The sequence below is a fragment of the Symphalangus syndactylus genome, chromosome 10 (genome assembly GCF_028878055.3).
Source record: "Symphalangus syndactylus isolate Jambi chromosome 10, NHGRI_mSymSyn1-v2.1_pri, whole genome shotgun sequence".
Taxonomy (NCBI): Eukaryota; Metazoa; Chordata; class Mammalia; order Primates; family Hylobatidae; genus Symphalangus; species Symphalangus syndactylus.
This window is the reverse complement of record NC_072432.2, coordinates 5,954,488-5,981,485: the sequence shown is the minus strand read 5'-3', so window position 1 is coordinate 5,981,485 and position 26,998 is coordinate 5,954,488. Positions and strand designations below refer to the sequence as shown.

At 48.0% G+C, this 26,998-nt stretch overlaps 1 protein-coding gene across 5 annotated transcripts in view; it reads left to right on the top strand.

Moving 5' to 3' along the window:
• DIP2C (disco interacting protein 2 homolog C) overlaps nucleotides 1-26,998 on the top strand; it is a 404,917-nt gene that overhangs the window by 110,045 nt on the left and 267,874 nt on the right. The window contains exon 1 of one of the 5 annotated variants that reach the window (XM_055296322.2): nucleotides 18,934-23,071. The exons of the other annotated variants lie outside the window; for them this stretch is intronic. The gene's annotated coding sequence lies outside the window, so the exon portion shown is untranslated. Of the gene's footprint in view, nucleotides 1-18,933; nucleotides 23,072-26,998 lie in introns of those variants that run through there. 5 annotated transcript variants of the gene reach the window in all.

The following is a 26,998-nucleotide window of genomic DNA, read 5'->3' as shown; positions in this document are numbered from 1 at the left end:
ATAGCTCAAATTTTCATTAGTCATTTCATAACATAGAATTTTGAAAGCAGATTTGGCAAAATCTAATAAAATGTTTGCTTATTCAGGTCATTTGTAACGTCCCAAGGAACAGCACTCAGAATTGCTGGTAACTGGTACGTTTTGAGGCTGTTGATAGAAGTCACTTGAACTTAGCTAAGGGCTTCTTTGTGAGGCAGATGGGGTTTTGAACCCTGACCTCCTGATGCACCAGCCCTGACCCTGGCCTTTTGTCCTCTCCACTGGGAGACGAAGGCGCCAGCGTCCGCCTCATAAGGGCATGAATGCTTGGTTTGGAGACGGCTGTTCTTCCTGATAGAAACCCTGTCACGCCATTCTCCAGTCTTCTGCGGTGTTTCCTCCACCTCAACGCATGCAGTTTCTGTTGGTTTTTAGTTCATTTATATTTTCTGAGACAGAGTCTTGCTCTGTCACCTAGGCTGGCATGCGGTGGCGTGATCTCAGCTCACTGCAGCCTGGACCTTCCTGGCTCAGGCGATCCTCCCACCTCAGTCCCCCGAGTAGCTGGGACCTCAGGCATGCACCAGCATGCCTTGCTGACTTTCTTTGTTGCAGGGATGGGGTCTTGTTATGTTGCCCTGGTGTGGCTCTGTTTTATGTGGAGTGTACACTGGGTTTTTATGGAGAACCTCTGTATTTGGGTTGGGTGCATGGCATCCTGGTCGGGGAGCTGCCCTCAGGCTTCCTTCCTGCCCAGCAGGGTCACGAGTGGTGTCTCCACCTGGGCTGGTGTGTGTGCTGGCAGGTAGGGCTTCGCCCTCGGCTGCAGACTGGTACCAGTACCATGGTCTGTTAGGAACCGGGGTTGCAGCAGGAGGCGAGTGGCAGGTGAGTGAGCATGACCGTCCGAGCTCCGCCTCCTCTCAGATCAGCAGCGGTGTTAGATTCTCATAGACGCTGGAACCCTATTGTAAACTGCGTGAGGGATCTTGGAGGTCTTCCTTATGAGGATCCAATGCCTGACCTGAGGTGGAACGGTTTCATTCCAAAACCACCCCCCAGAAAAATTGTCTTCCACGAAACCCATCGCTGGTGCCAAAAAGGCTGGGGACAGCTGGCCTAATGCGTGCTAAGACGTCAGTAGATTTTTGGACTCGGGCCTCAGTTGGAGAGGATTAGATTTCGAAAGGTGGGGGATTTTGAAGGCTTCTAAAGGACAAGTTTTCATCTCCAGTAGGGCCTGGGCAGAACTGGGTAGAACTGACCCAGAACCTGACAACCAGTCAGCCCTGGCTCACTGCCTGCATCCTGTATGTGCAGCCTTGCTGTTTATTTTATTCTCTCGTGGTGGTGGATTCCATCCACAGCCTCAGAGAGTAACGGAACCCATTACTTCAAGGCTGACCTTATTGAACTTTAAAAGACATTAAAGTCATTTAGTATAAATCTTCCAGATACTTGAATCTTTTCTTTTTCTAGAGGCTTTTAAGTATTGCAACTTAAAAATCTTCAAAAATAACTTAAAAAAACCCCTCTAAGTACATTTTTGATTAGCACCTTTGACAGCTTAACATGTTAAGTAAATTCCCTTGACTTTTGTATTCCTAGAAACTTGTTCATATTTGCAGAAGACTTTGCCTTTATTTTGTCAACAGTGGCCACTGTTTGGTGACCATCATACCTGCCGTCTCTCATTTAGAAAGTTGGATGTGGATGTATTAACTTTTTAGACATACAAACACATGGGCTGTTTTTTTGTTTTTGTTTTTTCCCCAGCTGAATTCAAGAAAGGGAAACACGTAGACTAGAGTAAGTATCAGAAAGCGAAGTGACCGGGTGGGGGATGTCCACTTTGTGGTGGGGGAATCCTACTTTGGTGTTGGATTGCATTCTGCCAGACATCACTCCTAGAAAAGCTGACCCTGAAGGGCTGGCGTTGCCCTCACCCTGGGACATTCATCTGTCTCACTAGAAAATGAATAATCTGCCAGAATACTGTGAGTCAAATTGTCAGAACTTGATTAAATAAGAGACTTTGTCTTGAAGGCCAAAACATGAGGACACATTTCTAATTTTTAAGGAGCGCTTCATCGTGAGTCAGTCCTGACGTGTACTGTATTAGGAAACCCCTGAACTCCACGGCGAAGCCAGAGCGCTGAGGGAAAGTGGTTGTGCCCTTCTCACTGTGTTTTTGTCACTAGCTTTATTCATGAAAATTATTTCCTTAAAATCTTTGTATGAGTTCTATTATAGTTTGAAAAAAAAAATTAGAACTGGAAGCCCTTCCGCAGCGTTAATATTCATGGCCTATTCTGGGTCTCGGTATATGTGTACTGTACAAATGTACACGCGCATGTGGTGTATGCATACTATGTGTATTTCCATTGTGTTTACAATGTATAGGTATGTACACTACATGGGTCCTACATGCGTGCATGCTATAGGCATGCATGTACACGTGTACATATGTGCGTAACTATGGGCACTATGGTTATATACACACTATTTGGACATGTATCTGTGCTGCATATGTATACATATATGCATGTATTTAACGCCATGTATGTACCTGTGTACATACATGATATGGGTATGTGCACATTGTTTGCGTATGTGTATATATACCTGTGTGTCCACTGTAAGCATGCATGTACACTGTGCACACTGAATAAACTTGTGGATGTGTGCACACTACATGTACGCATGCTGCATATGTATGTACACTATGTACTGCATGTGTATACTTTACACGTGTATATACGTTAGTGTACTGATACATGTACATTGTATACATGTGCATATGTGTACACTACGCATGCTAGGCATTCTGTAGTGCACCTGCGTACATTGGATATGAATGTGTACACTATATGCGTGTGTATAGATGTTATATCTGTGTGCCTACAGATGTGCATATGTGTATGCCATATGCATGTATATACGGGTTATAGTATACCTATGTACACTGTATGGATATAGATGTGTGTACGTGCTATGCATGTACATACGTGTTATAGTGTAGCTATGTATGCACGCTGGCTGTGGATGTGTGTATACTTTATGCATGTACGTGTTAGTGTACCTGTATATGTACATTGGCTATGGATGTGTATGCTTTATGCATGTACATATGTGTTATAGTGTACCTATATGTACATTGTATGGATATGAATGTGTGTATGCTATATGCATGTACATATGTGTTATAGTGTACTTATGCATGTACACTGTACAGATACGGATGTGTGTACATGCTATGCATGTACATGTTCTAGTGTACCTATGCACATATGCTATATGGATATGGATGTGTGTATGCTCTGCATGTACATATGTTATAGTGCACCTATGTAAGTATGCTGTATGGATCTGGCTGTGTGTACACTATATGTACATACATGTTATACTGCACTTATGTACATACACTATATGGATCTGGATGTGTGTATGCTCTACACATGTACACGTGTTACAGTGTACCTATGTATATATATGGATCTGGGTGTTTACGCTTTATGCACATACACATGTTATAGTGCACTTATGTTTGTACACTGTGTGGATCTGGATGTGTGTATGCTTTACCATGTACACGTGTGTTATAGCATACCTACGTATGTACACTACATGGATCTGGATTATGTATGCTCTATGCATGTACACATGTTATAGGGTACCTATGTACATACACTACATGAATCTGGATGTGTGTATGCTCTATGCACGTACACACGTTATAGTGCACTTATGTTTGTACGCTGTGGGTCTGGATGTGTGTACACTCTATGCATGTACACGTTATAATGCACTTATGTTTGTATGCTGTGTGGATCTGGATGTGTGCTCTATGCATGTACCCGTTATAGTGTATCTATGTATGTACACTATATGGATTTGGATGTGTGTGCACTATGCATGTACGCATGTTATAGTGCACTTATGCCTGTACACTATACGTAGTTGGATGTGTGTACGTTATGCATGTACACGTTATAGTGTACCTATGTACATACACTATGTGGCTCTAGATGTGTGTGCACTCTGTGGCGCCACGAATAGGGCTCCCGCAGGGATCCAGGAACGCACCATCTCGCTAGCACCGGAGAGTATAGGATGAAAACAGTTGTTCATCGCAACCTAGTTGAAGTTTGGCAGGTTACTAGACCCTTTGCAACGGTTTAGGAACCAGTCACTTCCTTGATGTGTGTTCCTGACATCATAAACAGCTCTGTGAGGTGTGTCTCATCCCCAGATGAGAGAAATGAAACAACAGTGACTCGGTGACTTAAGTGAGGTAGAACTAACATAGCAGCTGTCTAGTTTTCCGTATCACAACTTTGTCAGCACTCAGCTCAGTAAATGAGAAGTCACCACTCATCAGGAAATGTGTTCATTTTCTACTGTTCTTTATTCGTGGAGTATTTACTGCCTCGTGTTCTTCCTCATGATGTAGCAAAATCCCTCCTAGTGTTGTGAATATAAACAGTTCATGACAAATGCAGTATCATCTTTGTTAACATTGACAACGATATGTAAGTTCATCTTCAGGTACTGTTTGGAAGGATGAGAAAGAAGATATTTACGACAAAAGAAGAATAGAGAGCTTTCAAGTAAACAGGGAAAATAAGGACTTTGTGCAAAACATTTCCAAATTTGCAATTTGAGAATAATCTCAAATCTAAGATTGTGGTTATTTGGATTTTTAAAATTAGTATTTGGTTTTCCACGCCTTTGGGAATTTCACTCCTGATAGATGATTGCAAGAATAATCTGATTTTTCAGAACAGAAAGACAGTCTGTCTCAAAGGTAAATTCCAGGTTCTACAATGGAGAAATAGAAATTGCTCCCAACTTTCTGAAAGGTTCTTCAGTTCTTTCCTCTTCTGTGGTTAAAAGAAAAAACCATCTCTGGGTTTAGTTTCAGCCAAGTTCCTCTTATTAGGTTGCCTTACGTTTCTCACAGGTGTTCAGTGTCTTCATCATTCGTAGTTATTTAGCTTGTTAAAAGCGAAGCCTTGTACTAGTTAGATCTGAGCACCTTGAAGGCAGGGCTTTGTTTTATACTTTTAATAAGCAGCAGGCTGATGGCAGGGCTGGGGCCCTTCATCCCATCATGCGTTCCTCTGAGCATTCACAGAGTTCTCACTGCGTGCTGAGTGTGGTGTTGGCTGTTGAAGGTTTAAATAGGAATATGAGGCTCTGCGACTCGGGAAGCTCTTACCACCTTCATAGAGAGCCTGGTGACAGCTTAGGATGAGAAAGTATACACAACAGGTGTGCAAACTGTTACGGCCACATAGAAAGGGTATCGATTTAAACGTGACTAATTTCTCCTGCTTATTTTTGCCTTTATTCCTAGTTACAATCCCGATACTTTTTCTTCCTTTAAATTCTTGCTAATCGCTACTGAATTAGTGATAAACTGTATTTATGTGTTCTCTAAATCTAGCGACTTAATTGGAGGTCATTCTTCTTGTACCATGTGTCAGTGCTATGTCAGGATGGCTCAGTTTTACGTTGTCAAAGGATTAATTACAGCAGGATGCAGCCTTACTGGAACTTGCTCATTTATGAAATATACGCACTTTATTTTTTGTTGTTAGTGACACTCGAGGTGTGTTCAAATGTAAACATTTTGAGCAGTGTTAGAAAGATATACAAGATTGTAATGAAGAAGAAAACAACTTGATTAACTACCAGCTAATGAATTTTATATTTTAAGTAAATGGAATGTGGACCTTGGAAATTAGTTTTCATCTTGCCCTTTTTATTTTCTTTATTAGACAGAATGTTGCTCTGTCACCCAGGCTGGAAGGGTGGAGCACAGTAGTACGATCTTGGTTCACTATAACCTCCTCCACCTCCCAGGTTCAAGAGATTCTTATGCCTCAGCTTCCTAAGTAGCTGGGGTTACAGGTGTGTGCCACCATGCCCGGCTAATTTTTTATTTTTACTAGAAATTGGGTTTTGCCATGTTGGCCAGGCTGGTCTCCAGCTCCTGACCTCAAGTGATCACCCACCTCAGCTTCCCAAAGTGCTGGGATTACAGGCCTGAGCCACCATCCCTGGCCTGACCTTCTGTTTTAACGTTGGTTATTCAGTCTCAATGATAGCGCCTGGTTGTATTAAATTGGGGTAGACAGCACAATTTGAAATGAATGTGGTTGTGTATGTACGTGAGCACTCATGGCAGCAGTGTGAGGTGGGCATGGTTCCTGAAGTAACTCCGATGGGCAAGTCGGGGCTTAGGTACAGGGCTTGTGGGCAGTCACTGCTGTCCCATGGCTGAGACCAGGCCTGTCTGATGCCTGTACCCTGAACGCTTCTTTTTTTTTTTTTTTTTTTTTTTGAGACGGAGTCTCGCTCTGTCGCCCAGGCTAGAGTGCAGTGGCGCGATCTCAGCTCACTGCAAGCTCCGCCTCCCGGGTTCACGCCATTCTCCTGCCTCAGCCTCTCCGAGTAGCTGGGACTACAGGCGCCCGCCACCGCGCCCGGCTAATTTTTTGTATTTTTAGTAGAGACGGGGTTTCACCGTGGTCTCGATCTCCTGACCTCGTGATCCGCCCGCCTCGGCCTCCCAAAGTGCTGGGATTACAAGCGTGAGCCACCGCGCCCGGCCAACCCTGAACGCTTCTTAACACTGCCTTTCAACACACGAATGAGTAATTGTCAAGAGTCAGTGAGTGCTCGAGTGTGATGTGGTCTGTGGTGTTTGCCTCGCAGCGTTGCTTTGGCTTGGGATAACTGGGAGACAGCTCCCTTCCTTGTGCAGCTGCCTGGGAGTCCCAGGAGAACCCCACTGATACCATTTATAAATGCTGGACATCTGACGTTCTGCTTGGTGCCAGCACATCTGGAATTGGACAGCGTAGTTAGATTCTTGGCCAGCAAACCTGTACAGGAGTGTGTGAACTCTGCATTTGCTTCTCCTGGACAAAGGTGAATTCCTGGTCACTGTGCTGGATGGCAACAGGTGTGGCCTCAGGAACAGCACGGAGATGGGCACCCGCGTGCAGGAGTAGCATCTGCATAAGGGGGTGGGGAACGTGACAGACACAAAACCACTGAAATCCTGAAAGTGCGATCTCAGCTGTTACCGTGGAGGAGAGGGGCAGGTAAGACCAGATCGTTTTTCATTGTTGCACGTTTCTGAAAATGACCCTAAATTGACTCCTCTGTGGCTCCTCGCGCTTCCTAGTCAGATTGGAGGAGACTGCGCCCCTGGCTCCGGCCCCGCTTGCGGCGAGACGGAAGCTGCTGTTGCTCTCGCCCTGCCCTCCCTGTGACTTCCTCTGTGCTGTTCTCCTCTGGGAACTGTTCTGCTGAGCAAGCTTGGACTCTGCTCCCTTCTGCTCTTGGACTTCGTGTCTGGAAGGCTTGTGTTCTTTTCTGGGTTTCGATGATGCTGAGCTATGTTTTTGCAAAGATCACACATGCCTATAGCAGGGAGAAGCCCCTTTGTGACTTTAACATCTTGACTCTCTCAGCAGAGCTCGCTGTCGAAGTTGACAGCCTCCTGCGTTTGTTTTGTTTGTTTTGGCAGAAGCTGAATTTCAGTCCTAGGACGGCCTCAGCACACTTGATCCTAGCTCCTCTCACTCACTGCTCCCCTCGTGTGTGGCAGAAATCATATGCCCTGAAGTTTACCAGTCCCTTCATTTGAAAACTTCAGTTAATGTATACGATCCTCAAATGAGAATTTTACTTTTTATAAAAGCAGTCACAAAGACTGGATTTTGCAAAACCAGTATTTTATGTGTATATTAATTGCACTCACAATAAACTTTGTCTTCTAAATATTAATAATTCCATGTTTCAGATGAGCATGGGATCATGCCCTGGAGTGGTTTTGCTTTTCCGCTGTTATTTTTGGCTAAGGTAAAGTTGGGAACATTGTGATATTAGATGTAGTGAGCCCTTTTAGTTCCTTCTATGTCTGTTTTCCTTTAAGCCAAGACCAGCGGACTGATTAATACCAATTTGTGAGCGCCTGGCATCTCCCAGGCCCTTCCTGGGTCTTCCCTCCGCTGTCTTGTGGGCAGAGCAGTCACTCGTGGAAGGTGCACCTGAGAATCTGTGCGTGGAATTAAGTAAACTTCATAGCTGTCTTCTGTGACAAACTGAATCACATTAAGCCCAGTAAGTTGTAACAGCAGGCTTCGCACATACAAAGCATTGAACACCAGGACAGGTAACTGGGCTGCGACGCTTCTAGTCCTGCACAAGACCTCTGGTATCATAGCGCATTTAAGATATTGGCAGTATTGAGTGTTTGAAAACATTGTGTATGTACCGTGTCCGTGATTTTCGAGGGCCTGGATAAACATCTCTGTGGTTATGGCAAACTTTATCAATGGGAGCTTCAGGTTAGTACTGGGGCAGATTGTGTTTTAAAGAATCAAGGTCTCTTGAGTATGTTTTGGTTTTCCCACGAAGAAGAAAGATGTTAGCTTTTCTTTCCTGGACTGTGGCTATCAGGGTGCCCCAGCACGATCACTAATACATTTTCCCCATTTCCATTTAAGCAGGCTGGGCTTGGGCCAGAGTACTTCCATTGTCACACGTCATATGAGGCTGTCTGCCGACAAATTGTCTTCTGCTTCATCGTTAGCATATTGAAATACTGCTTTCCAAAGCATACTCTACTTTATCATTTGTGTTTATGTATGTAAAATAATGGAATGGTTATTCTAACCGTGCAGTTTCCTATCCTTAGTTATTTAATTGCGGAAAGATAAGTGGGTTTTATTTTGCTAAAATCTGTGCTAGGAATTGTGCAAAATCTTTGTGAAATGCCCAATTTCCTAGCTTAAGTTACAGATGTTTGTATATAAGAGAAAAAGCCTGTTGCTAAAAGTGGCAATGTCTTTATCGATGCAGAAACTTTAAACTTACTGGCCGTGTAGTCAGTAAAGTGCATCAGAATGTGGTGAAAATTGAGAAAAGCATTGAAGTTTTAAAATCTGCTGTGCAGTTTTCTTCAATTCCCTTGCAAGATACTTAATTTGAGTAGAAAACAGAATAAAGTGTTCCCATTGAGGAAAGCGACAGGAGGACCATTCAGAATGTGTTGGGAAAATGAGCAGTCCTGTCACGCTGTAGTCTGTGATGTGGTGGTGTGTCCATGGTATCACTTTATAGAACTTTAAGAATGCTGCTTCTGTGAATAAAATACATTTTATTCTTAGCATTTCAGTTGTGAGTTTTGAGATGTGTAAAACATGTTAACGGTTTCTTTCTCTTACAGAATTACTTTGCTTGTTCTTTTTTTTTTTTTTTTTTAAGTGCCTACAAGACTCTGAAGCACATAATCACTTAAAGAAACAAAGCCGGGCGCGGTGGCTCCCGCCTGTAATCCCAGCACTTTGGGAGGCCGAGGCGGGCGGATTGCTTGAGCCTGGGAGCTTGAGACCAGCTTGGGCAACCTGGTGAAACCCAATCTCTACTGAAAACACAAAAATTAGCTGGGTGTGGGGGCTGCACACCTGTAGTCCCAGCTACTCCAGAGGCTGAAGTAAGAGAATCGCTTGAGCCTGGGAGGCGGAGCTTGCAGTGAGTGGAGATGGTGCCACTGCTGTCAAGCCTTGTTGACAGAGGGCGACCCTGTCTGAAAAACAGCAACGATAATAACGTGTGGGTGAACTGCCTGGCTGCGCTCTGTCTAAACTAGAGTAGAATAAATCCAGTTATGTTTTAGTCTTTTATTAGCATTGACATTTTCTTAATCATCCCATGTTTTTTCATTACATTGTAGCAATATATTGCTGCTTAGAGTCTGGAAGAAGTAGGCTTCTCTTGATTGTCAGGTTCTTCTGGATTGCTAAAACTTGGAATGATTTTCGCCTTCCTTGGATGTGAGTTATAGAACTTTGCCTTTGGAGGTGTTGTGCTGCATTTAATAGCAGACACAGGAACGCCCGAATAATTCACTTATGTGCTAAAATATATGTCCTTTGTAGCATCTCCCTCCTAGAATGAAAACAGTACCTCTCATTTGTGGGTTGATGCTATTTGCTGAAAACATGTTTATTTACTGCCTCAGTCCGCAGTTCTTTGTAGGACATTCAGGGAGCGGGGACATCTTGAGTCTTGAAAGGCTCTCTCTGCGAGATGGCAATCTTCCGGCCTCTTATTTAGCAAGTCCTGCCGGCTGTCATTTACTGGAGAGCGCAGTTTCCTAGCTGCTGTGGTCTTTGAGGGGAGGGAGACTGAGGGTCATTTTCTCACCTGGACCAACGTGTTTATTAAACCTGGCTTGTGGATCATTTGGAGGAAAAACCGCATCTGTGACTTTCAGATGAGTGGAAGTCATGTTAAAAAACAACGCATTTTTTTTTTTTGGCTATTATAGGGAAGTTTTGTCCTTGTGACCTGTGAATACAGTCACTGAGGAGCAGAATGTTCACGGTGTGGGTGCTTACAGTGTACATACAAAGTCACATTCTTCACAAGTATTATGTTAAAAAGTGACAAATAATAGAAAAGTATTTTCCTCATTACAACCTCGGTAAGAAGCGGGCAGCACTCTTGTTTTTGGAGGGGTGCGAAGGGAATATTGAGAAAGTGTCATCAACATTAGACTCACCCACTCTGCAAATGCTGTGCTGGCTGGAATGGGGACCCCGCGCTGGAAAGATGCAACCCTCTCCTGGACGGAGTTGAACTTCTGTGGCGCTCAGGATGCATAGTTAACTGCTAGAAAGTCAGAGTGTGAAACGCTGTGGAGGCTGAGAGAAGAGATGTGGTTAGCAAGTATGAGTGAGATGTTTGGGGCGTGTTAGCAAAGCTTGCTGCACACACGCCAGGTGCTGTCTGCACATGTGTGATCCTTAGAACACTGGCGTGTGGAGCCGTGAGGCTGTCGAGGGCCCCAGCTCCTGGCAGGCTGAGGGAGTCTCCTGTTACCAGTAGGGTAACCGTGATCGAAGGCTGTCACTCAATCCCGAGAAGGGTCTCCTTTCAGAGAGGAAAACACCGCCAGAGCCTCAGGCAGAATTCAGTGATTTTTATTATAATGTTGCTTAGATTTCGCAAACATGAAACCAAGAACACATTTCGGAATGCTTGTGGTTCATTTGTAACCGTGGATACAAAGTAATTCGCAGGTGATGGACAGTTTTCGGAAGCTGAACTGCTTAGATCATGAGCACGGCGCTCTCCCTACTGCCCTGGGCCTTGCTCTGGTTTGCTGGGGAGGCTTTGCAGGGCCTCTTGGCTGGGATACCTCTCCCATGTCCCATGTTGCTACCCCTGGTCACAGCCATACTGCTGGGCACTGGTGCCGTGAGGACCCTGAATGGACATGGAGCCCACGGGGCAGCAGCTGGTCATGAGGTGGCATCCAGATGGTCCAAAACAGGTTTCTGTTCATTAGGAATAATCATTGCAATAAAAACAGAGTGAAAGAAAACCCTCTACTGACCTATGTGTCGGCTGAGTTGGATGGGGAAGTGCAGTGAGGAAGGTGAGGACTGAGAAGAGATGAGGGAGGGAGAGGAAAGGAGAGAAGGGAAGTGAAAGGGGAGGGAGGATGAGAGTGAAGAGGGGGATGCAGGAGGAGCGGAAGAGAGAGGGTGGTGGGCAGGAGCCTGGGAAATGAGCCCCGAAGCCGGTTCCCGACCCTCGCGGGTGCGTCAGAGCTGATCTTCCAGGAGAGGCGGCCTGGCAGGGCTGACCCTTAGGAAGTGAGGGCCGGGGGGAGCTGATTGGCCCTCAGCGCGGGGCTGTTGCTGTCCTGAGATGTGGTTGACGGTTATCCCGAAGAGGTCGTCCACACAGCCACCGTTTGCTGTCAGGTTGGAGACAGAAGTGCTCCTCCCATGGGTTCTTTCTGTTGTGTGGATTTTCCTGGTTTAGCCAAGTGGCCTGTCATTGGAAATGTCAGGGATTACTCGCATGTCTCCATTCTGCAGAGCAGTCGCCAGCTTCGGATCCTGTAGCTGTTGGGGACGCCACTCCCGTCGTGTCGTTAGGCCAGTGCCAGCCCAGCGTGGAAGCCGCAGCCCGGGGTGCTGGGAAGCCTGCGGGGGTCTTGCTGCCGGAGCTGTGGTGAGAGTCGTGTGCTGGAAGAATAACATCTGTTGAGCAGAGCCTGGCGAGAAGGGGGATGCTGCTGTTGCAGCAGTATGTGGAATTTCAAATGACGAACGAAACATGCCTTTAATTATTACCAGAGCTCCATGCTCTGTGTTTCTTCAAATGGCAGTGTTGTGCTGAAATGAATTTGCTGTTAATTGGTTGCCTCATGCAAGGCAGTGTGTTTGGGAGAAAAGTAGGTTGTGGACTTATCTACAAAGCTTCCTTCTCTCAACAGACTTAAATCAGTTGGATGGTGCTACACAGGAATACATGAGAATTCGTGTGAGAAAGGCGATAGATACAGACCTGTGTGACTGGCAGGTGGTGGGGGGAGGTTTGAGAGAAGCTTTTGGCTGAAGTGGTGTTGGGTGCAGGTGCTGAAATGTGATGTCTGGCTGGATGGAAGAGCGCACGCCTCTGGGCTGTGGGAAACAGATAAAGGAGGAGATGGGGAGACGTGGGTCATGTCTTAGGAATGGCAGCAATTCAGGCAGACCCAGGATCAGGCTCCCATAGGGGAGGAGTGGATGTCAGGACCCAGGGAGTGTGGGGTGGGGGTCATGCCCAGGCCTCTGTGGGGCTTGCTGCTGTGTCAGCAGGGCTGCGTGCTTGGCCTCTTTAAAACTGTTTCCTGATCCATAAAATGGGCACGACAAAATCCATCTTGTGACACCGTGAATCTTAAATGAGATGATCTACATAGTGTCTTCCTTCCCTTTCTGACACGTCATAGACTCACAGCTATGGTGGCAGCGACAGGCTGGATGGAATGCTGGAGCCACTTTGTGCCTGATGAAGCCGCATGGATTTATGCAATGCTGCGACTGTCTCTGAAAGCCTTTGGTCGAGGCAGTGGCAGCCTTGAGTGGCTCTTGGCATACTTCAGTCTGTGGAGTGCAAGGTTGGCTGGAGCTCCGAGGCCATTGATACTATCCAGGGGTGAGCTGATGGGACCCTAAAACATGGGGGAAGGCCTAGAGGACTTGGCTGCCAGAAGCACTGTAGATTTCTGGCTTCCAGAACTTGCTCACTTATGGATATAGGAAGGTAAACCCAGATGGCTCCAAAATTTTAAGTCGGGAAGAAAGGTGTGAGGGTAGAATTGCTGACTAGGTCATGGTTGCCATGTCCGTTTCTTTCTGGCCATCCTCTCTCCCCCTGCGTTTGTGGGCAGGAGGGCCTGCGCCTGGACAGCGGTCTATTTCATGGTGATGATGGCCGATTATTACCCTGCAGTAAGAAGTCTCTCCACTTTATTTTGCAGCAGTAGTTAAATAAATTTAAGGAGTGATGGTGTAGTGGTATTTGTTTTGTTTTTGCTTTTTAAAGAAAAAATAAAACAAATGAGTGTCATTTAACTGAATGTTATTCCCAATTTCATTGATCACTTTGAGAGGCCACACGTGCTTCAGTTTGTTATTTTGCGTTTGAATTTGAGCTAGTTCATTTCTCACAGGAATGCCAATTATTCTGTTGTCATGCATCATTATGTATCTCAAATTGTATTACTATAATACTTAGCTGAATTACCTCCCTTATTTTGGCTTTTACAAAACTCAAATCTGTGTTAAACACAGGATGGTGCATCATCTCCATTGAGGGTTGTTCAAAAGTGTGACTTTTCCTGGCATGCTTTTGAGAATCAATGACATTATTTTATAGAAACACTTTGTAGCTGACACCAAAGCTAGAAGCTTCTGTAAAGGGCAGGGTAGGCAACGTGTTATGCTTTGTGGGCCACAGAAGTCTCTGCATATTCTTTTTCTTTTGTTAAAACATTAAAGTGTAAAAATCACTTCTGGTTCCCCGACCAAGGCTTGGGGATTGTGGTTTGCAGACCCTTGACCGCAACTTACCTGAAAGCTGATCTCCCATGCGCTGAGCGGGAGCCCACTTCATTGCTTCAACCAGGAAGCCGCTGCCCTCATGCTGGAATTTACTTCAAACAAACTCGGAAGCTCTGGCACCGCTGCTCATTTCCGCCCTGTTGCAGGCCATCTAAAATACAGAGTGTGCCTTGGCGTTTTTGATTTTGTTACTCCTCTTGAATGGCTCTGAGATGGCTCATCGCAGGTAGACACTTGCAGAAACGATCAGGCAGAGCCACAGCCATCTTGCAGATCAAGTGAAGTTTTTTCCGAAAGCTTGTTACAGGCTGAAATTTCTGATCCCTTTCCTTCTACTGATCTGGTATGATTGGTTTCTTTTTTGCTCCCATTTGGGTCTATGAAACTTATTGAACAGCGTCTCCCCCCAACGGTAGAACTCTAGCTCTGATTTCACACGTGAGTTCGAATCCTCCTCATTTGCGAGGAGAAAGCACTTCAGGTCCTGGGTGGCTTTCGTCCCCTCCCTGCACGTGGATTGATGTGGGAGATATTCGAGGTGTGTGAACTCGCTACCCCCAGAGCCTCCTGGCTCACTCCCTGGGCCGCACTCCTCCCTCTTGGGGGCTTGGTGGTTTCTGCTGTGCTTGTGCCAACACAACAAGGCTGAGTGGAGCTCCAGGGCTGTGACAGCTCACGCAGCTGTGGCATTAGTGCAGAGAACTGCGGGGATACAGCTGCCCTTGCTGTGATGCTTCGAGTGTCGTAGTCGGTGTGGGAAGCTGGGTGGGACGTGGATGTCCCAGGATGGGAGGGGAGCCTCCCCTCAGCCTCTATCAAACACTTCTCAGCCAGGCACAGTGACTCATGCCATGTAATCCCAGCGCTTTGGGAGGCTGGGGCAGGCGGATCACCTGAGGTCAGGAGTTTGAGACCAGCTTGGCCAACGTGGTAAGACCCTGTCTCAACTAAAAATTAGCGGGGTGAGGTGGTGTACACCTATAGTCCCAGCTACACTGGAGGCTGAGGCAGGAGGATCCCTTGAACCTGGGAGGCGGAGGCTACAGTGAGCAGAGATCACACCACTGCATTGCATCCTGGACGACAGCGAGACTCTGTCACAGAAAAACAAAACCAAACTTCTCTATGTCATGTTGACTGGTTCTCACAGCTTGTAAGCAGAGGAGAGAAGAATGTTTGGCAGAAATATTCAGATGACGTAGGAAGTCTTTTCTGATTAAGCGAATCAACAGCCCAGTTAATTATCTGCCGACTTTCAGTCCTGTTGTGGCTGGGAGCAGGCGTGGCTGTTAAAACAGATGCCTGTCTTTGGGAGGCTGAGATGGGTAGATCATGAGGGCAGGAGTTCGAGACCAGCCTGACCAACGTGGTAAAACCCCATCTCTACTAAAAATAAAAAAATTAGCTGGGTGTGGTGGCATGCACCTGTTGTAATCCCAGCTATTCAGGAGGCCGAGGCAGGAGAATTGCTTGAATCCAGGAGGTGGAGGTTGCAGTGAGCTGAGATCGTGCCACTGCTCTCTGGTCTGGGCGACAGAGTGATATTCTGTCTTAAACCCCCCAAAAATGGTGCCTGTCCTCCTTCCACCAGAGCTGGGTTTGATTTGGCAGCTCTGAGATGGGGCCCTGGATACGTGTAATTCCAGATTCTCAGATGACGCTGATCTGGGCTCTGTGCAACCAAGTGAGTCTTAACATTTAGCTTCTTTCCAATTACAAATAGTTATTTTTCCCTTTCTGAATAGGTCAGTTCATCTCAAAGAGATTTGAGCCACCAGAACATCAGTTCTGAGATGGCTCCCTCAGCATTTGATGGTGTATGGAATGGGATTTCTCTCATCTGAGCCTTGGTTCAGAGGCAGTACATGCTGTGGATGAGATGTCTCTGTTGCATGCTACCTGTGTATCACAGCAGCCACAGACGCTGCTCCTCATGGTGCCCGTGAGCCAGGCCATCTGTCCTATGGGCCTGACTTTGAGCAGCCATGGGCCACGGCTGCACCCCGCTGGGACTCTCAGAGTTGTTGTTGTTGTCTTCGAAAACACTGCCTCCATGGTGAGAGACTCAGGAAATCTCGGCCAGGGGTGTTGCTGTGAAGAAAGCCTGGGCTTCTCCGTGCTGGGGCTCACAGGCCCTCGCCCTCTGGAGAGGGCAGGAGAAGGTGCTGACACCTGTCTCCTCAGCACTGGTATCTGTTTTGCTATCTGAATGTGTAAGCATCAAAGTCTACATGAACTGTAAAAATATCAGTGTGCGGCGTGTTGGTGCTGTTTGTTTGTGGCATGCTACTCGAGAGGAAAGGCAACTGTAATGCTCCAGGATTTGGTGGCGCTTCTGGTGGGTCAGTGGCGCATGCACCAGGTGAACTGGCAGCAGCAACACCGCTTCTGAGGAAAGCCTGGCGTGGTTACCCCGCAAGGGTCACATTAAAAAGCATGTTGGTAAGATTCCTGGCCAGGCTTTTAATAAATAGTAACTATGATTACAGTTTAAAAATGGGCAAAAAAATTGTTTCTTCAGATGCTCTAAAATGTAAGCTATGACTTTTTTTTGGACTGAAGATCTTAGAAAGTCCTAAAATAAGGCATTGATTTTAGAAGTTTCTATTCTTAGAGCATGTCCCAGTGTTGAGATAGGTGTTTTTTTTTTTTTTTTTTTTTTTTTTCTGGTGGGTTTGGAATCCGCCCCTCTCTGTCAGGGTTCTGACAGCATCTGAATGCCGGCCTTTGCAGGAGTCCAAGGCGCTGCCTCTAGCAGGAGAGCAGGTGATATGGATCTGAAACAGCAAATCAAAGCCGGGCATCCACACGGCCCTGCCTGCTTCCCAGCATGTGAAGTGCTGGTCAGTGGTTTCCTTCCACCCTTGGATTCAGTTATTAGACTGTTATATACCTCGGAGCAGGGCACCAGCCTGGGAGGTTAACTCCTGCTTTAGTCTCCTTGCTGCACTGGACTCCGTTACGTAACTGTAAGCACATATTTTTATGCTTGGGTTTTGGGCAACTGCGGGAATTGGAAATTTAAGTGCATTTGATGATATGCCTTTAAAAATGAAACTTGCATGTAGCAAATGGGAAACACACCATTTTACATCCTTATTCCTTTAGCATGTGTGAATTCCGTGGTTTTAAATTCTAGGTGAAGTTGTGTTAGTAGTCTGTGGAAAATGCCATCTCTTATGATTGGAAAAACTGATTGCTCCTCATACGCCTTGTTTAAAAAGAGCTAAGATGGAAAAGGGATCTTCTGGGCTGACTAGTTGCTGACAGTTTCACTGCATGTGAGTTGTGTGGTTTTGAAAGTTTGACTCTGCATTACAGGGGTGTGTGTGTTTGTCTAGGTCTTTTTTTTAGAACTCAGATACTGTTTCGTATTTTTAGGAGTCTCATGGTTTCCTCAGCTGAATTTAGATTTGTGGAAGGGCGGTACTCTTAAGGTTCTTAAACGCTGCATATGTACAAATGCCAGCATGATGCTTTGTACAGAGAGGACGTTGACGCCTGGTCTATTGATGGAATGGACGTGTTCTCCTGCCTGTGCTTACCCGAGGCCCTGATACTGACTAGGGGTGGTCCAGGCTCCATGGAGGGCTTCCTAACCGATTAGGAGAGTGACGGCACCACCCTCTCCTGCAGCACCCAGTTTGCCATTGAATAGGGGAAGGGAAATTGCTGGTAGCAAAGGGGACCAGATGCACCTGTTTCACACGTGTATGTGCCTGTGCATTCACCCATATTGGGTCATACGTTGTATTTTACATACTGCTTTTTTTTTTACTTTGTATTGTAAGTTTGTAACGACTTTGTGAAGAAAAGGGGGTCCTGGCAGCCTTTGGCCGTGAGAAACGTGATGTCACAGGAACAGATGAGACAGCCTGGGGGAGGCCAGCAAAGGCCATCGTGGCCTGGGAGCCAGTGTGCATCCACTGTCTGTTGCTGTGTGACAAGTGACCCCAAAACCTAGTGGCTTAAGGCAACACACACGTACGACTGTACAGCTTCTACAGGTTGCAAGTTCAGGGCAGCCCTGCTGAGTGGTTCTGGCGCAGTCCCCCTGGGTCACAGTGAAGATGCCGTCCAGGGCTGTGGCCGTCTGTAGGCTCAGCTGGGCTGGAGGTTCTGCTCTAGGATGCTGTGCTGACATGTCTGCGAGTGGAGGCCTGGTCCTCCACACCTGCCAGGCACATCCCTGCCCAGGGCCGCTCCTTTCCCCAGAGACGTAGGAGTGCTGGTCTTACGCCCAGTGTCAAGGTGGCCGGTCCCCTGGCCGTGTCCCATGGGCCACACTGACCAGCCCTGAGCTCTGTAGAAGGGAGCACACAGCTGTGTGGGAACATTGAGGGCTGGCTCCTGGGCTATCTGAGAAGCTCTGGGTGTTGTCTTAAAGCTGAGGAAAATGGCAGAATCTGGCTGTGCGCCGGAGAGAGAGGAGAGCACGCCTGTGGGTTTGATAGGCCGTGAAGGTCGGGACAGGGCTACGAAGGACTCGGGTGCACAGGTCCCTTCCAGGGTCAGGGTGCACAGCATGTTCTTCTCTGTGACTCAAGGCACGCACTTGTTGAGGGTGGTTTTCTGTATTTTGTTTGAGGTGTCAAGAAAAAGGTTGTTTTCAATGCGGTGGGTGTTGGGGGTGAGTCTGGGGCTGTTGATTCCAGTGGAATGTCCTGAAATGGAAGTGTGGGCAGGACGGAGGGCCAGGCCCCAGCGGGCAGGGTGGCAACATTGTGGAGGGAGAGGGGCTTGTTTCATGTGTCCAGCAGATGGTGACATGTTGGAGTGATAGGGTCTGAGGGAAGAGCCATGTTCAGTCTAAGGCTGTCAAGTTTGCTGAGGAACCTCCAAAATGTCCTGGTAGAGATGGGTAGCAGCTGCCAGGGAGTGTGGATCCCTCTCTCGGGAAGATGCAGGTGGCTGTGTGACGACACTCTGAGGTCCAAGTGCCAGAGATGGTGGCATGCACAGTGGGGCCCAGGACAAGCCTGGGATGTGACTGTGGAAGGGGTGGGTGGGTGGGTGCTGTGAGGGAAAGGCTACTGCAACTGGACTCTAACGGGATTTCCATGAGAATTTGAGGTATGTTGGGGGCAGGGTCAGGAGCAAAGGCTTGTTTCCTCCACTCAGTGGCCGCTCCTGCAGGGCTGGGCAACAGTGGAGGTCATGCAGGAAGGTGTTTGCTGAAGACTGTGTTCTGTGACTTGAAGACGTGTGCTCCTCCCGTGAGTGGAATGGAGACTAGACGCCACGTGGCTTGTTGGGAGCGACGTCCTGTGTGACCCTGTGCATAGTAGGCTTACAGCAGAGCTAGTCCTTCCTTTATAGATTCTTTTCAGAGTTCACCTGCCTTTAGATTCTCTGATTAGCGCGTCTGAGGTGGGTCCCAGGAGTCTGCCACCTGACAGGCCAGGAGGTTCCCCGCATGTGGCTGGTCCCCAGACACCCTGAGAGCCGCAGCTCAACAGGATCACCTGAGTTTCTTAAATGCGAGTCACCTGCCTTCCCTTCTCTGCTTTCACGCCTCCCCCAGGGTGGGCCAGTCCTGTCAGCCGCAGAGATACCTGCATGCTGGGGCTCCAAGGAGATTGGGGGTGTGCCTGGTCACCCAGGGAGATTTGGTGACTGAGGATACTCTGTCATAGTAGCCAAATGTCCTTATTTTTTCACTTTTAATGAAGTTCAGTTATTAGGTTTTTTCTGATGCACAATGACGTCCTTATGAAAAACTGGTGATCAAGGAAGCAAACAAGTGTGGGAAAATGATCCTGCCCTTAAACCTAAAAAAACAATAAAACAGCAAAGAGCCCTGAAGAGCCCATGAACCTCCTCATGGGGGAGTGAGGAGAGACCTCAGCAATGGCTTAAAAAAAAATCAGATAATACTGAAGAAAACGTAAACTAAATTTTGGGTCTCATTTGGGTAAAGAGATTGTGGTTTACGTTTTGTAGACATGCATTTTTACACTTATTTATTTTTCTTTGTTGGATTTAGAATTAGTTGCGATAAACGTGATTTTTTTAAATGCAAAAGAATTACTTGGGGTAAGTATACGAAGTCTAATCCCTTTGTGATATTTCTGTACTGTGAGACTCCATATACAAAAGTGAAGCCCAGACTGTCCGTCTCTAACGAACCGGAGAGAAGTGGTCATCTCCTGCAGGCCGGTCTGGCCTCCAAGTGTCTGGCCATCCTCCCAGTCTTGGGCACACCTGCATCACTGGTGCTTCCTGCCAGGCTGTGACTCTGTGCCCAGGTTTCAGGAGCACATGGAAGTTTTCCTGGGGGCTCCTGCTTTGTCCTGGCTCCTGGAAGCACAGCCTTTTGATGAAGGACTGACTCCCCACTGCCAGGCAACTCGGTGACTGCCCCCCAGGCTGTATTTCTCTCATGGGGCGCAGAGAGTCTGCACGGTGTCCTGGCCCTGGAGCCAGCTCTAGGACTCCACGGCGGCCTTGCCTCTGCCCCTCATCTGGGAACAGGGCAGTGGGGAGAAGGGAACCAGGGTCTCGCCCCTTCTGTGACTCAAGAACATGGGAACACATGGTCCCACTCCCTCGCACCATTCATAGCCCAAGGTTGTGTGAAGTATTTAAGTTACTTTATAACTTATAACCCCCCTTGACAGTGATGTATTTTATATAAGCAGCACATAGAAAGTGGTAATTTAATACCCTATCAAGCACGATCTAAACAATAAGGAGCAGATATCACTGTAGAAAAGGTTACTTTCTCCAGGAAACATTTATCCACTGCAGATGGAAATGAATCATCGCTTCCTCCTTGGCTCCTTCTGATGAGCCTGTGAAATTCTGTCCTGTTCACCACTCTTACAATTACAAGCGTATACCTTTTTTCCTATGACGTATATTTCTTGCCTGTTCACCACTGTTACAGTTACAAGCTATACCTTTTCTTCTATGATGTATATTTCTTGAAGGCATAGACTAAATCCTAATTCCACAGTATTTGATGCACATACTCAAGAGATAATTGTTTGAATGAATGGGTTAATGGAAAATAGAAGTGGTGACAACTTTTAATTCATTATGCCAAACTTCAGGTGCTTACATGCAAAATTTTATGGTCCTTTGGATAAACTGGGCTTCTGTGCAGGGTGGTTAGAGATTGTGAGAATGCGGCAGATGGCTCTGTGGCTCTAGGCTCACGAAGGGCTTGAGGGACTTAGCGGCGGCACCTGTGTTGAAAACTCAATTCCGCAAATCCTGAGTGACCTGCCAGCACACACAGCTCTGCTTCCCAGCTGATTTCTGCAGAGGCTTCTCCTGAACGCCCCAGGTGAACGTGAATTCAGCCGGCACTGCTGGGCTTCCACAGCAAGTCAGGTGCAGGGATGAGGGAGAGGAGGGGCAGGACCCAGCTCTTCCTGGGCCCCAGCGCCCGTGTGGGGACGCTGCCTGGCCTGGCTCTTCTTAGGGAGGTCAGGGAAACAGTGGCATGGAGGGTCTGTTGGCATGAACCTCTTGCTGAAACATGGATCCCAGGTCTGTGTGGGAGGCAAAATAGAAATTGATGTGGATATCCTCAGTAACATAGCAAATATGGGCTCTTCCCTAGGGTGGCTGACCCTCTCCCTCATCTGCTGAGCAAAGGCTCGGCCTTCTGGGCCTCCACAATGAGCTTTTCCCAAGCTCTGTCTACTCTGTGGAGATGGCCGGAGCCAGGGCAGACATGTGTTTGTCACTTTTTCTTGAGACAGAGTCTCGCTCTGTCGCCCAGGCTGGAGTGCAGTGGCGTGATCTCGGCTCACTGCAAGCTCCGCCTCCCCAGTTCACGCTGTTCTCCTGCCTCAGCCTCCCAAGTAGCTGGGAGTACAGGCGCCACCACCATGCCCGACTAATTTTTTGTATTTTTACTAGAGACGAGGTTTCACTGTGTTAGCCAGGATGGTCTTGATCTCCTGACCTCGTGATCCGCCCACCTTGGCCTCCCAAAGTGCTGGGATTACAGGCGTGAGCCACCGCACCTGGCCGGGTGTTTGTCACTTTTTGAAAGCTACATTTAAGGGATGAAATAAACTGAACAGAATTACTTATTTTTGAATAATACTTAGTCTATCAGAACACTTAAATATAGTTAATGTATTTGAATAATAAGGAAGAAATTTCCCTCTCTGTTTCCAAAGCAAAAGTATAAATAACCTTTTACTTGGCAGGGACTTCACTCTATTTCTAAAAAGCCAGCAAGCACTATTCCTGAAATAGACCGATCTGTTCCTCTGCATACACCCTATTAACATTTTAGCTACATCTCTGCCGTATCTTGATGTGATAGATTGTAGAAAATTTCTTGCTACTGGAACTTCACGATGCTTTCCTTTTAAACATCAGATAGAAAGTATGGATAGTAAATCTCAGATTAGTTGCCATTCTTGGTCTTGGTAGAGCTGCCACCGACAGCCCCCGTCAGTTACAACAGAGTGTTTCTCTCCAGCAACCCAGCTTAGATTGCAGACTGAGCCAGGCTCGCCCAGGATTCAGTGCAGCGTCTTCCAAAGCTGTAGCCACTGCTCTCAGAAGAGACTTGAGAAGCCCTCCCTTTGATGCCTGCGTGTGGCTGTTCTCAGATCACAGTAGCTACGGCAGCATCTCAGGGGATGCTGGCAGGGGTGTCCTGGGTATGACACTGCGGCGGGGCCTGCAGCATCTGAACGAAATGGGCCGTGACATTGAGCAGCCTAGGGGAGTCCAAAGCCACATTTCAAAGGTGCAGTGGCCCGAGGTGAACCCCAGAGCCTGGCACTGAGGTGCCTGGAGTTGACCTGTCACAACTCCATTGAGAGAGCTGGCTGAATTCTGTACCTGCGTGGGCAAGATGGCTGTGTTTGCTCTTGGACCCTTCCCAGGCCAGGGCTAGGGAGGTTGTCTGCACAGCTAGTGGAAGCTTGACTGTTCACACTCAGGGCTGAGTCCCTCACCTTTCTCTGAGCCCAGGGAAGATGGACATACTGCTGTGACACAGCCAGCCTGGCAGGAGGAAGGCGCGTGTGGGTTTGTGCACCGAGGCCTCCTTCCTCTTGAGGAGCAGGAAGGGCGTTTGGGATCCTGCTTCCAGCTGCTTTCCCTTGCTAGATTCTTGGCCTCGGGGGCCAGGAGAAGCTGAGTGCAGACCTGAAGCCTGGACCCCTTCCACAGCCTCCGCGGCGCTTGTGGTGGTAAGCGGGTTGTGGCAATTGGAACTCCAAGCCCTACCCTGGCATGCCTGCCCCTTGGGGCATCTCAGGCACCTGCTGTGTGCCAGGCTTCATGGCAGGGTAGGCGGCAGCAAGGGCTGTGGGGAGGAGGGGGCATGGTATGTGGATGTTGTGGAGAAGCATGAGGGAGGCACTTGAGGCAGTGACAGCAGAGCCGAGACCTGCAAGGAGGGGACTGGCTGGGGGGTGTTGGAGCTCAGAAGGCTGCCTCTACCAGAGCCACAGTGTCCACTGAGGGCAGAGGGAGGACCGAGGACCGGGGAAGCCATGTGCATGGTTCACGTCAGGTATGTACCAGAGCCACAGTGTCCAGTGAGGGCAGAGGGGACACCGAGGCCCAAGGAACCTGTGTGCGTGGTTCGCATCAGGTGTGCAGGCCTGCCCGGCTGTGCTGCCCTTCTCAGTCCTGGCCGGGCCTGGGGTCCCAGAGGGAAGGGCACATCCTTGCGTCTCCCTCTTCTTGCTTTCCTGTTGCTTCCTGGTCAAGGAATGCTTGTTTATTGCAACTCTGGCAACTATTCTGAATATTAAGAGGAGTTTCACAAAATTGTAGGGGGAGAGGAGCTAGGGATTCATTTTTTTTTCTCCACCTGATTTTACACGAGGCTTCTGCCATCCCTTAGTGTGCAGGCAGAGTGCAGATGCTCTGCGGTTATTTGTCCAGGAGGAGAAGAGCTTCTGGGAACTCACAGATCTGATTGTTGCAATAGCACTGACATTTTTACATGGAGAATGCTGATATCTATAGTAAACGGAGTAAAACTTCAGTAGCCTCAATATAAAGATGCCGAGATGATCTTAGAGCCACTTTGTCCATAGATCCTTCTGCAGCGTGGAACTGCAGCGTCTATCAGCCTCTGTGGTCAGTGGCCACCTGTGGGTAATTGAATGCTTGAAGTGCAAATGAGAAACTGAACTTCTAATTTAATTTTAGACAAATAGCTACATGGGCTGGGCGCCGTGGCTCATACCTGTATTCCTAGCAGTTTGGGAGGTCGAGGCAGGTGGATCACATGAGGTCAGGAGTTCGAGACCAGCCTGGCCAACATGGTGAAATCCCGTCTCTACTAAAAATACAAAAAATTAGCTGGGCATGGTGACAGGCACCTGTAATCCCAGCTACTCGGGAGGCCAAGGCAGGAGAATTACTTGAACCCGAGAGGCAGAGGTTTGCAGCAAGCCGAGATTGTGCCACTGCACTCCAGCCTGGGCAACAGAGGGAGACTCTGTCTTAAGAAAAAAAGATTTAAAAAAAAAAAAAAAAAACCTACACATCCCTAATTGCTTCTGTAGGAGACCGCATGGTTCCAGAAGGTAGACCTTGTGTTGGGGACTCTGCATTGTCAGGCTGGAGACACAGTCTCCCTTCCTAGCAGCGTGGGCTCCTGGGCTGCCCTTCTACCAGAAGGGATGGTGGTGTCTCTGGAGGTATCTGTGGACTCAGATCTATGTGGATTAGTGACTTGTGTTACTCACAGATACTTAATTTTATGGGTAAATAAATACCCGGACTTGATGCGAGCTTCAGGGCAAGAATCGGGAGTAGGGAGTGAAAAGTGACGAGGGCACCCATGGCTTGTCCTGCTGCCCCCGGCACCTGGTTGGGGGGTCCCCTCTCCTCTGAAGCCCCTGGCACCCGGTCGGGGGTCCCCTCCCCATCTGAAGCCCCCGGCACTTGATTGGGGGCTCCTCCTCTGAACCCCCCGGCACCTGGTCGGGGCGCCCCTCCTCTCTGAAGCCACCAGACCCTCCTGGCCTGCAGTGCTGCTTCTCCAAATGCTGCCCTTGGCTGTTTTCCAGGAGTCACTGGCGCCTGAGCAGGCTGCATGTGTCACTTCTGCACGGTTTTGGGGTGTCAGTGAAGCTCATTCGTCTTGTCTTCCTTCTCATGTGCCACATCTCACCTGTTGGCTTGTGGGTAGGTCTGTCTGAGTCCGTGTGTGTACGCATTGTGCGTTCTCAGGCTGTACTTGGTGCTTAGGTGACAAGACGTCTTACAGCAATGGACTGTCTGCTCCAAAGGGCGCGGTATGTGAATTGAGACATGGTTTACTTGTGGGGTTTAAATTTTCTGGGTGTTGGAGGCAATTAGGGGAAAAAAGGTCTAAAAAGGCCCCTGGGGATGAGGGAGGCGATAATGAAAAAAATGACTTTATACACACTTAGCAGTTGATTTAATTTGAAGGTGAATTTTGCATTTTGGGGACTCTTAAAGCTACTGTTTGTAGGGATTCCTTGATGAGCTTCTTGTTTTTTGTCAAGTAGAAAGTAAAGTGGATCGGTTTTGCCTTTAATTCTGACTGACTAGAATCTACTTCCCTTTTTCCCCCCATTCATGTTAGGGTGGGGATTGGACTAGAAGAGCTGTAGGATCTTTATTTCTGATCTTAAATGAATTTTTTCTTTACTCACTTTTTTTTTTTTTTTTTTTTTTTTTTTTTTGGTGAGCTGCTATTTTTTCCTGCAATGCACTGTTCTTTGGTTTGGGAAATGTGCTATATTTGTACCGTGCTTTAAATGTACACAATCGTTCTAAATTGCTACTTTAAAGTTAGATATAACATCTTAATTAAAATGTCATCCATAAATCAGGCACAGTCTGTGAGGTCGTGCAAGCATGGAAGCTCCACAGTCTGAGGCCTGGAGACCCCTCTTGCCGCTTCCCTCCAGCCGTGTCTCCTCCCCCGGCCACGTCCCCTCTGGCCACGTCTCCTCCCCCCACCACACCATGTCACCCCGCATCCCCCGCCAAGTCACCTCTGGCCACATCACTTCCCTCCCAGCCACATCACTTCCCTCCCAGCCACATCATCTCTGGCCTCGCTGCCTCCCTCCGTCCCTCCATCGCGGTGGCCTCCGCGGCTCCTGCTGACTGCCCTTCTGAGGGTCTGTTCGAGGCTCCTTTCCTGTCTTCTGCTCCTGAGTGGGTCTCGGGCCTGGATGTTTCACAGGACACAAGTTTGTTCCCTTCCAGCCGTGGGTCTCTGGGCGACAACTCCAGAGAGGGCACCAAGCTCTCCTTACCCACCTGGGGGCCCTGAGCCCTGACTGCCAGGGCTTTCCTGGGGGGTGGGGCAGACTCATGTGTGAATTGGACTGAAAAGGTGCTTCCAGGAATCCTCGTTTTAAGTGCACTGGGGCAGAGGTGGGAACAGGGGACCACCATACCACCTGGTTTGCTCAGAATTTGGTCCCGATCACAGCCAATGAGGCAACACAAGCACCTCCTAAATGAAGCATTCCAGACTGCTTTTACACATGACAGTTGTGATGGCTGAAAAAGGCTTCACACAATGAGTGAGTTTGAGCTGCATTTGAAGGAAGAACAGGTCCCTGCAGATGGAAATGAGAGATAAGGGTGACCCAAGCCATCAGCAGCTGCGGGTGGGGTGGTGTGGGCTCCCCAGGGATGGTGGGCATGGCTGAAATGCAGGAGAGGGCAGGGGTGCGATGGAACAGCAGGGCAGCGTTAAAATCCCCCTGCAGAGAGGGACATGACTGAGATTTTATCACATGTATAAACTGAGAGATGATTTGAGGAGGATTTCTGGGAGCCCGTGGGAAGAGCACGTGGTCATCGTCAGTTCTCTGGATCTCTGAAAACAGTCATGCCTCTGCCTATCTTGTGAGTTATTGTGAAGATCAAATCAGATAATCTTCAGCGAGCTTTGTAAATGCTAAAGCTCATGACAGAGGCTGTTCCAGCCCCCTTGTCTCCACCCTCCCTTCCTCCTGGATAATGTGAACCCTGCTGGGTACCTCGCTGTCTGCCTGCCTTCCTGGTCTGTAACATGAGGCATGAGTATTTGCTGGGTACCTCGCTGTCCGCCTTCCTTCGTCCTCAGTAACGTAAGCCCTGAGTATTTGCTGGGTACCTCACTTGCCTGC